Consider the following 10,050-nt stretch of genomic DNA (forward strand, 5'->3'; position numbering starts at 1 on the left):
TGTAAATAAACTCTCTGCTTTCACCAATACTCACCTGGTACTGCATCCCTGCTGACAGCGCCAATATAGGTTCCAATTTTTCTCCTATTTCTTCAATGACCACTTCACCCTGACAGCCGCATCCCTGGCACTGGTAGGAAACAAGGCAGCAGCGCAGAAACTCTGTGTGTTGGTCGGACAATACCAGCAGAGCGAGATATAGCTGTTGTGACTTCACAACAGTAGCGGGTAGGCACAACTATTTTAGATATATTCTAATATAAAATAGCACCACACATGAGGCGCTGCCTCCTGCCTTTTTTTCCTCTTTTGCTTTTTCTGTAATTTTCGTGACAGTAAATTCCCTAATTTATAAGTTTGTTATAATTTTTTACCTGACTGGCTTGTTTCCAGATTTGCATACTTTTGCAGTTTTTAGCATTTTGCAATTAGTTTTTTCGTCTTATGCAATGCTGCTGATTAAATGAGGAACAGTAAAACCTGGAGAAGTAAACACCGTGAGAATTACATTGAAAAACGGATGCAGAGTTTGACCATCATAGCTAATCAGATTTTAGCTTTTATTTTCCAGTGCAGATTAGTCCATGATCTGATTAGTCTCTACCACCAACTTCTCTTTAAAGGGAGTCCATCACCTACTTTGAGCATTTTAGACCGCTGATTGCATTCTAGAACATTCCCCCCCCTCCCATTAAAATAGTACCTCTCGTGTTATGTACCGTTATGTGCACAGATGACCATTTCCCCTTGCAGTCCCCTGGCCCACCCTCCTCTGCTACTTTGTCCTCCTCTGGCTTGGAGATCTCGTGTGAGCGCTGATCACCACCGGGCCCGCGCAGTGTTAAGATCAGTGCCTCTGCCCATAGTGGGCAGAGCAGTGCTCACGTGTGGGCCCGGCAGTGACTGGGGCTCACGTGAGATCTCTAAGCCATAGGAGGAGGACAAATTAGGAGAGGAGGGCGGGCCAGAGAACTGCAAGGGGGGGGGGGGGGGGTAGTTATCTGGGTATATAGCTGAGGGTCCTGGGCACTTGCGGCTGCTAATTTGCATAACTTTATAAAGTACCTTTTTTAGAATCTCTACGTGGGACAGACGAGAGATACTACTTTAATGGGGGGCAAACGTTCTATAATGCGATCTGAGCAGTCTAAAATGCTCAGAGTAGGCGACAGACTCCCTTTAAATGTGAAGCCTATCATGCTGCATTAAGGCCTCATGCACACAAATGTATTTTCTTTCAGTGTCCGTTCCGTTTTTTTTGCGGCCCGTATATTGAACCATTAATTTCAATGGGTCCGCAAAAAAAATAGAAGTTACTCCGTGTGCATTCCGTTTTCGTATGTCCGTATTTCTGTTCCTCAAAAAAATAGAACATGTCCTATTGTCCGCATTACGGACAAGGATAGTATTGTTCTATTAGGGGCCAGCTGTTCCATTCCACAAAATATGGAATGCACACTGACTTCATCCGTATTTTTTGCAGATCTATTTTTTGCGGACTGCAAAATACATACAGTCGTGTGCAAGAGGCATAAATGTGATGCCTTTCATGTTGTATTTGGTTGATGGACTAAATTTATACTGGTATTATCTGCCATTGTTTCACAGAAAAGGCCTCCATCCATCCAATACTCTGTGTAGACTGGCATATTTCCATTCTCATTTAATGCCACTTGGATTTACTACTTGTAACCCCTACTGTCTACAATAAGAACACTAGTTGCTTCACTACTATACATTACTTATCTCTGATACATACAACAATCATCATTTTTCCTTGTCCCCATTTGCATGCCTAGCCAAGGTTTGTTACAGGAATTGCTTGATGAAGTCAGGAAGAATGGAACCATTTATACGAAATTGGGTCGCCTTCCTTATAAACACCCAGTGACACCTGTATTCTATACCACCGTGTCTGCCAATTGTGGCATCGGTGGTTTTCATCCTCTTTCCCCAGCTGTCTTCTTGAAGAAAAGTGTTTACACATCTAGAGTGTAACGGTCATGTTTCCATAAAAAATCAATGTTAGCATATGTTACCGCTGCTGCAGCATTATGCATAAAGCAATCTTTAGTTTCTTCACATACTACTAGTTTCCGTGAGCTTTTCCCTTAGTTATGACTGTTTTGAACCCTACAATATGAGAATCTTCTCAAGATGGCTTCTCTGCCAGTTCTCTGAGGCCAAAACTGCCTTCCCTCACTTCATATACAAACTTGCTGTAGCCAGCAGCTCCCTGCCAGCCAATCAGATTGGTTGACTGAGAGACACGCCTCCTCACTCTGAAGCCTGATGCAGGCATGCAGTGTGAAGGACCGCCCCTCTGTCTTCTGTTTACACTAAAAGGAAGACCAGACAAGCCCTAGCAACGGTCTTTTAAGAAACCAGTGGAAAGGGACAGGGTACATAAATTAAAGCTGTTATTATAAGGTAATTACAGATCTTTTGACAATCATTGACAGATTGACTCAGATATGCATGCCTAGCTCTAATAAACTGGCAAAAAAATAAATAAAAATATGACAGTTACACTTAAACACCTTCATGTCTGCTAGGCATGGGGCATTTTCTTAATGAGTTAAAGTGGATTGGCCTAGAAGGGAATTGTTTATTGGCTACTTGTTTATAGCCTATATACATCTATACAGCATGAGATGGGAATTAGGACAGTAAGATGGTTATTAGAGCAGAGTACTGATGACGATAGAAAAATACTTTTTTTTTGTTTATTGACCATTGTTTTACAACAAAATTACGTTTAATTTCAAGATTTATTTAAAGGTTATGTACACCTTGTATTGTACTCATGCACTCGCATGAGATCTAAACCAGAGGAGGATAAATAAAAGGAGATGAGAGCGGGCCAAAGGAATCCAAGGGGAGCGGTTATCTGGGCACATCCGAGAGGGGCCTGGGTACTTACGGCCATAACGCCGCCAAGCCTTAGCATATGGTCATAAAGTGTTTTTTTTCCGTCTGGACATGTGAAAGACACAATACAGGTACTATTTATGTTGGGCAACTGTGCTAAATCGTAATATGAGTGGTCTAAAACGCTCAAAGTAGGTGACACTTCCTTTAAAGACACTTTTTCAGCAGCAATGTGGGAACGCAATGGGTTCGAATGTTGCACTGCCATACTCAAATTGCTGAATGGCTTGGTTTGGAAAGGAATTTATCTACTCCAATAAACTGTGTGTCACTTTATCGACGACATATTTTGCAAATGCCAGGACGACATTCGAACCCTATTGAAATTTTCTGACTTCCGGAACTCAATATGAGGGAAAACTACAATTCACTGGGGTAACAATAAGATCAACTTACTGGATACCTGGGTCATTAAGGATTATATCAGTGTTTATATGGATCTTTAGGTCAAGATAATGAATTATTAAATGATCAGACAGTTAAAATTAGGACAGCAAAATAAAACAATCATGGATCCCATTTAAAGGGGTTTTCTGAGATTGTTATACTGATGACTTATCCTCTGGATAGGTCATTAGTATCTGATTAGTGGAGGTCTCACACCGGGACCCCTGCCAATCAGCTGTTTGGGAAGGCAGCACGCTTCTGTGAGCAGCAGTGGCTCTGCTCAGGGCCGTCTTTTCCAATGGGCACGCTGGGCAGTTGCCCGGGGGCCCCACTTGCCTGGGGGCCCGCCTGCCCAGTGAACCCACCACCCGCGGGAACGGCCGCCTAACACACACAGGTTGCCCCCCCAGTTGAATACTAATGAGCGCTTCCATTATGGAAGCGCTCATTAGAACCGAGAGACCAGGAAGTGGTGAACGCTCTGTACTCACCACTTCCTGGTCCTCGGCTGTCGGCTGTGCAGGGCTGCGCACAGCGTGAGGGCGCTCTGTGACCTCACGCTGTGCGCGCCAGTTCAGAGCACAGAGTCGACTGAGGAGAGGCAGGCGGCGTCCAGGAGCAGGAGAGGTAAGTGATTTTTTATTTTATAAGAAAATGTGGCTGCTGGGGGCATAAGGGGGCTAATGGAGAGGCATATGGGGGCTAATGGAGAGGCATATGGGGGGCTAATGGAGAGGCATATGGGGGGCTAATGGAGAGAGGCATATGGGGGGCTAATGGAGAGAGGCATATGGGGGGCTAATGGAGAGGCATATGGGGGCTAATGGAGAGGCATATGGGGGCTAATGAGGCATATGGGGGCTAATGGAGAGGCATATGGGGGCTAATGGAGAGGCATATGGGGGCTAATGAGGCATATGGGGGCTAATGGAGAGGCATATGGGGGCTAATGGAGAGAGGCATATGGGGGCTAATGGAGAGGCATATGGGGGCTAATGGAGAGGCATATGGGGGCTAATGGAGAGGCATATGGGGGCTAATGAGGCATATGGGGGCTAATGGAGAGGCATATGGGGGCTAATGAGGCATATGGGGGCTAATGAGGCATATGGGGGCTAATGGAGAGGCATATGGGGGCTAATGAGGCATATGGGGGCTAATGGAGAGGCATATGGGGGCTAATGAGGCATATGGGGGCTAATGGAGAGGCATATGGGGGCTAATGGAGAGGCATATGGGGGCTAATGAGGCATATGGGGGCTAATGGAGAGGCATATGGGGGCTAATGGAGAGGCATATGGGGGCTAATGAGGCATATGGGGGCTAATGGAGAGGCATATGGGGGCTAATGGAGAGGCATATGGGGGCTAATGAGGCATATGGGGGCTAATGGAGAGGCATATGGGGGCTAATGGAGAGGCATATGGGGGCTAATGAGGCATATGGGGGCTAATGGAGAGGCATATGGGGGCTAATGGAGAGGCATATGGGGGCTAATGATGAGAGGCATATGGGGGCTAATGATGAGAGGCATATGGGGGCTAATGAGGCATATGGGGGCTAATGATGAGAGGCATATGGGGCTAATGATGAGAGGCATATGGGGCTAATGATGTGAGGCATATGGGGGCTAATGATGAGGCATATGGGGGCTAATGATGAGAGGCAGCATATGGGGGCTAATGATGAGAGGCAGCATATGGGGGCTAATGATGAGAGGCAGCATATGGGGGCTAATGATGAGAGGCAGCATATGGGGGCTAATGAGAGGCATAATAACACTGTCATCCACAGATGCCCCCATAACAGTGTGTCTTCCACAGATCCACCATAACAGTGCGCCTGCGCACTGACGAGAGACAGAAAGAAGGGGAAAGAATCCACGGAAGCAAGCAGAGGACGGCACAGCAGACGACTGAACAGCTTCTTTTGTAAGTAAATAGTTTTATTATAAATGTATCCCTGCATACCGCAATTCTCTCATATTTTGTAATCTTATTTATATATACTTATTTTGTTTTTGCCCCCCCATTTTTGACTGTGGTATCTTTGTGCCCCCCTATATATTATTCCTATATTAAACACTGATTTTGTTGAAAGTACCAATAAATATCGCCTTATTGATAATTTGCATTTTTATTCTAGTGCGTGATTGTGTAGACAGGGCCCCAGTGCACTGTATTGCCCGGGGGCCTATAATGCTCTTAAGATGGCACTGGCTCTGCTCTCTGCTTTTCCTATGCCGAGTGAACGTTCATCGACCATGTGGCCTAGGAAGAGCTCAGCCAAGCACAATTGCTATACAATGTATGGCACTGTGCTTGGTAAGCTGTGAGAAGGCAGCGACGCTCACACTCAAAACAGACCCCCCACCATTCACATACTGAATTTGGAAAGCCCTATTAAGCACCATCCTTGGGTCAACAAATTTAGGTTAGTGATTAACAATAATTGGAGAATTATAGCCAGGGTGTATCCAAAGACAGAATTTTAAAGGATAATGGGGGGCTTTGGAAGAGGTCAAAGAACATTAGTAACAAAATAGTGAGGGCAGACATTGTAAGAATAAAAGATAAAACAAACAGTGCTTTCTACAACTACAAGGCCCCTTGCAGCCGAGCGTGTGTCACGCTGCGAGTCAGCAGCTCAGCTCCCGGCCTGACCTCCTAGCACTGACGGGTTAAATAGCATTATATTGATTTATGATGCTACGTATTCCTCAGAGGTCTGGAATGTATCGGATAACACTGGCAGCATTATGTCAGTGTCATCTAATAAATTCCAGAACTGTAAGGGTCCATTTTACACGTCCGTAAGTGTTCTGCTGATCAGCAAATTACGGACGCTGGCAATGTGCATTCCGCAATTTGCGGACCGCACATCGCCGGCACTATAATAGAAAATAGGACATGTTCTATTTTTTTGCGGAAACTGAAGCACGGATGCGGAAGTGCGGATCCGGACAGCACATTCCGGCCCCATTGAAAATGAATGGGTCTGCACCCGTTCCGCAAAATTGCGGAACGGATGCTGATACATTTTGCGGACGTGTGAATGGACCCTAAGGGTTATATAGCATCATAAATCAATATAATGGTATGCGACCCCGGCAGTGCTAGGAGGTCAGGCCGGGAGCTGAGCTGCGGACTCGCAGTGTGACACACGCTCATCTGCAAGGGGCCTAAGGGTACTTTTCCCTGCCTAAAGGGCATTCATTGTTTAAAGCCGATCACCCACATGCAGGTGAAAAATTTCTGATACAAGGTTTCTTTACAGTAACTTACTAATATATATCTTGAACTGTGCATGCAGGCCATTATATGTGGAAGAAAGATCTATACATATGAAAGACAGGTTTTCCAAGCACAAGTCTACCATATGACATAAAAACTACTCCCTATCCTCACCATTTTAATCTGTTTAGACACACTGTAGCACAGCTACGTTTTCAAATAATAGAAAATATACTTCAACCACACAGAGGAAGAGATTGTATTAAACCTATAAAAAAAAAATACAAGAAGCCTATTGAATTTATAGGCTCCAAAACTTGATGATTTCATACATTAAGTTGGATTCTTACTCCTTGACCTGTGGATTTCAACAGTACTTTCTGTCCATTTGTTTATGTAGTTGCTATGACAACATGAAGTCATTACCTGGTGTTGGGTGGGCTATTTAAACACTGTTTGGCAATGGGGTTACACATGTTTTATTGCATAACTCCATCTAGTACGCATAACAATCATTTTTCCTGTCCCAGTCAAAGGCCTATCCTCCTGCAGAACCTGTCCACAGCCCCTCCCAGAAATCATCTATACGTTTGCTCATACTGTATGTCACACCAGCTGCCGTTACAGACAATGGACCTTTTGACCTCATAATACTTCTTGGGTTGTGTTCCTCTTACATGATCCTGTGTCTTCATTGTTTCCCCATTTCCTTGCTGAACCTTTAGGCCTCTTTCACATGAGTGTGACGGATTGGCTCAGTGAAACTCGCACCATTTTGCGAGCAAGTTCAGTCAGTTTTGTTTGCGATTGAGTTTAGTTGTTCAGTTTTCTCCTTGTGGGTGCAATGCATTTTGATGCGGTTTTCACGTGAGTGATAAAAAAAAACGGAAGGTTTACAAACATCTCTTAGCAACCATCAGTGAAAAACGCATTGCATCCTCACTTGCTTGCAGATACAATGCGTTTTTCACTGAAGCCCCATTCACTTCTATAGGGCCAGGGATGCGTGAAAAACGCTGAATATAGAACATGCTGCGTTTTTCACGCAACGCACGACTGATGCGTGAAAAAAAAAAAAAAACGCTCATGTACACGACCCATTGAAATTAATGGGTCAGGATTCGGTGTGGGTGCTATGCGTTCACGTCACGCATTGCACCCGTATAGAAAACTTGCTCGTGTTAAGGGGCCTTAGGCTAATTTCGCACTGGCATTTCACAGATCAGTTTAAAACAGATCTGTCTTAAGAATTGCAAAACTGAAGCATATAGGGACCTTTTAGACGGATCCGTTTAAACGGATCCGCCTGTAAATCGGATTCCTTCTTTCAGTTTGCCTTAGTTTTGGCTTCCGTTCAGCGGATCAGTTTTTTTATAAAAAGGTGCGTCTCAGAGTCCACCCACTTTTAAAGAGAATTAAAGCAGGTACACCTCTATTCAGGCTCATTGTAGTTTGGAAGCATGTTGCCTGCACACTTGCGTCTGCGATTGAGGTTTCTAATCCTGAAAGTGAGATGGAGAAGAGACCAGGAAAGAAGAAGACGTCTGTATTGGATCCACCCGATAACTTTCAAACGGATGACCAGAGTTTTTTTTTTTTTTTTTAAGTACTGTATTTGGAGCTATGTGCGAATCCAGAAAATGTTTTCAATTATATGCGCATGACGGTTGACAGTTATGACCAGCTCCTGCAGCGCATTTCATCTAGCATCGAAAGACAGGATACCTGCTACAGAAGGGCAATTTTCCCGGCAGAGCAGCAAATGGTGACAATAAGGTAAAAGGTTTGTCCTTTTTAGATTGCGTTTTATATATTATATAATTTATTATTATTATTTTTTAATTGTATTCTTTTTTAAAAGGTTTCTTGCTACTGGAGAAAGTCTGACATCGTCACATTACCAATATCGCATTGGAATTTCTACAATCTCCGGAGTAGTCAAAGATACTTGTCGTGCATTGTGGGCAATATTGCATGAGGATTTCATAACACAACCAACAACAGAAAGGTGGATTCAAATAGCAGACAAGTTCATGGAAACAATCCAATTCCCTAATTGTGTAGGAGCTGTGGATGGCAAACATATACGGATTGTAAAACCTTCCTTAAGTGGATCTGAATTTTTTAATTACAAAAAATATTTCTACAGATGCGGATTATCGATTTTGTTGCAGTTGACATCAGAGCGTATGGACGGACAAATGACTCGGTCTTTCAAATCCTCCTCTATGGAACGCCTCCTATATTCTAAGCAATTTGGATTACCACCTCTAAGACCATTGCCAGGTACAGATGGACCTCCCATGCCATTTGTGGTAGTAGGGGACGAGGCGTTCCAAATGTGCGAGAACCTAATCAAGCCGTACTCCAGCCGTGAATTGAACTCTACAAAGCGTATTTATAACTATAGACTGACACAAGCTAGAAGACTGGTGGAGTGCGCATTCTAGTTGCCAAATGGCGTATTATCAACAAAGCCATTAACCTCAAAATGGAAACCATAGACTATGTAGTGAAGGCTTGTGTAGTTCTACATAACTATCTTTTATCTGAAAAACCACTGCCCCTGGACCCGCAAGAGGTTGATTGTACACTCACCAGGATGCAACATTTGTCATATCGCTCAACCCTTGCCGTCGCCCGAATGAGGGACTGTTTTCCCGATTACTTTTTCTGTTGCGGGTAGAGTGAATTGGCAGAATAATGTTTTGTAAATGTTTTCTCGTATATTAAAAAAATTGTAATGTATTACACCTGTCTTCAACTTTATATAGTTAACCAGCCAGGGTATTGTCATTAGGGAGAAACACATACTGTGTGCTCCATAGTGCTGCCAGGCGTTGGCCTGCGTCCATTTGTGATTGCCGTGCGATCACCCGCACTATTGGGCCAGCTGTAGCCCTGCCATAGCCTGTCAAACTGCTATGACATGGCTACAGCTAGGCGTTCACAAACTATGAAATATACAAACACTGTTTGTAGGAATTCTCCGCCAAGCAGTGTGTTATTGTTAGCCCTTTCTCTGCGTGAGCCAACGCATAGCAAGGGAGAGCATTCCAGCTTGAACTGCTGAGTTCTTTGGCTGGGTGCAGTTCCATATTTGGCTCTGAACCCGGACAAAAACTGACAGCATTATGTTCCTTTCCTGTCCCTTGTGGTAATGACGCTACTTTCTGTGCCAGCTTCATCTTTGCTAAAGAGCAAAATATAATTTTTTTTGCTCTCTAGTAAATATAATTGTTGATAGGGCCGATTCACATGTACCGTGACTCCCACAAGGGTTCATGTGGATTTGCACCAGATTGGCTGATGAACATGCTTTTGCTTGTTCATGAGCCAATCAGCCAGAATATGATCAATAAGGAGCTTTATTGATCGTGCTACATCAAATATTTTCCTACCTTTGGGACTTCAGGAGTGGGGAAAATAAAATTCCTATAAAACAATATTTTTAGTTAAACTCTAATTATATTTTTCCTTGGAATTTTACATTCCCCAC

This window comes from Bufo bufo, chromosome 4, assembly GCF_905171765.1.
Source record: "Bufo bufo chromosome 4, aBufBuf1.1, whole genome shotgun sequence".
Classification (NCBI taxonomy): Eukaryota; Metazoa; Chordata; class Amphibia; order Anura; family Bufonidae; genus Bufo; species Bufo bufo.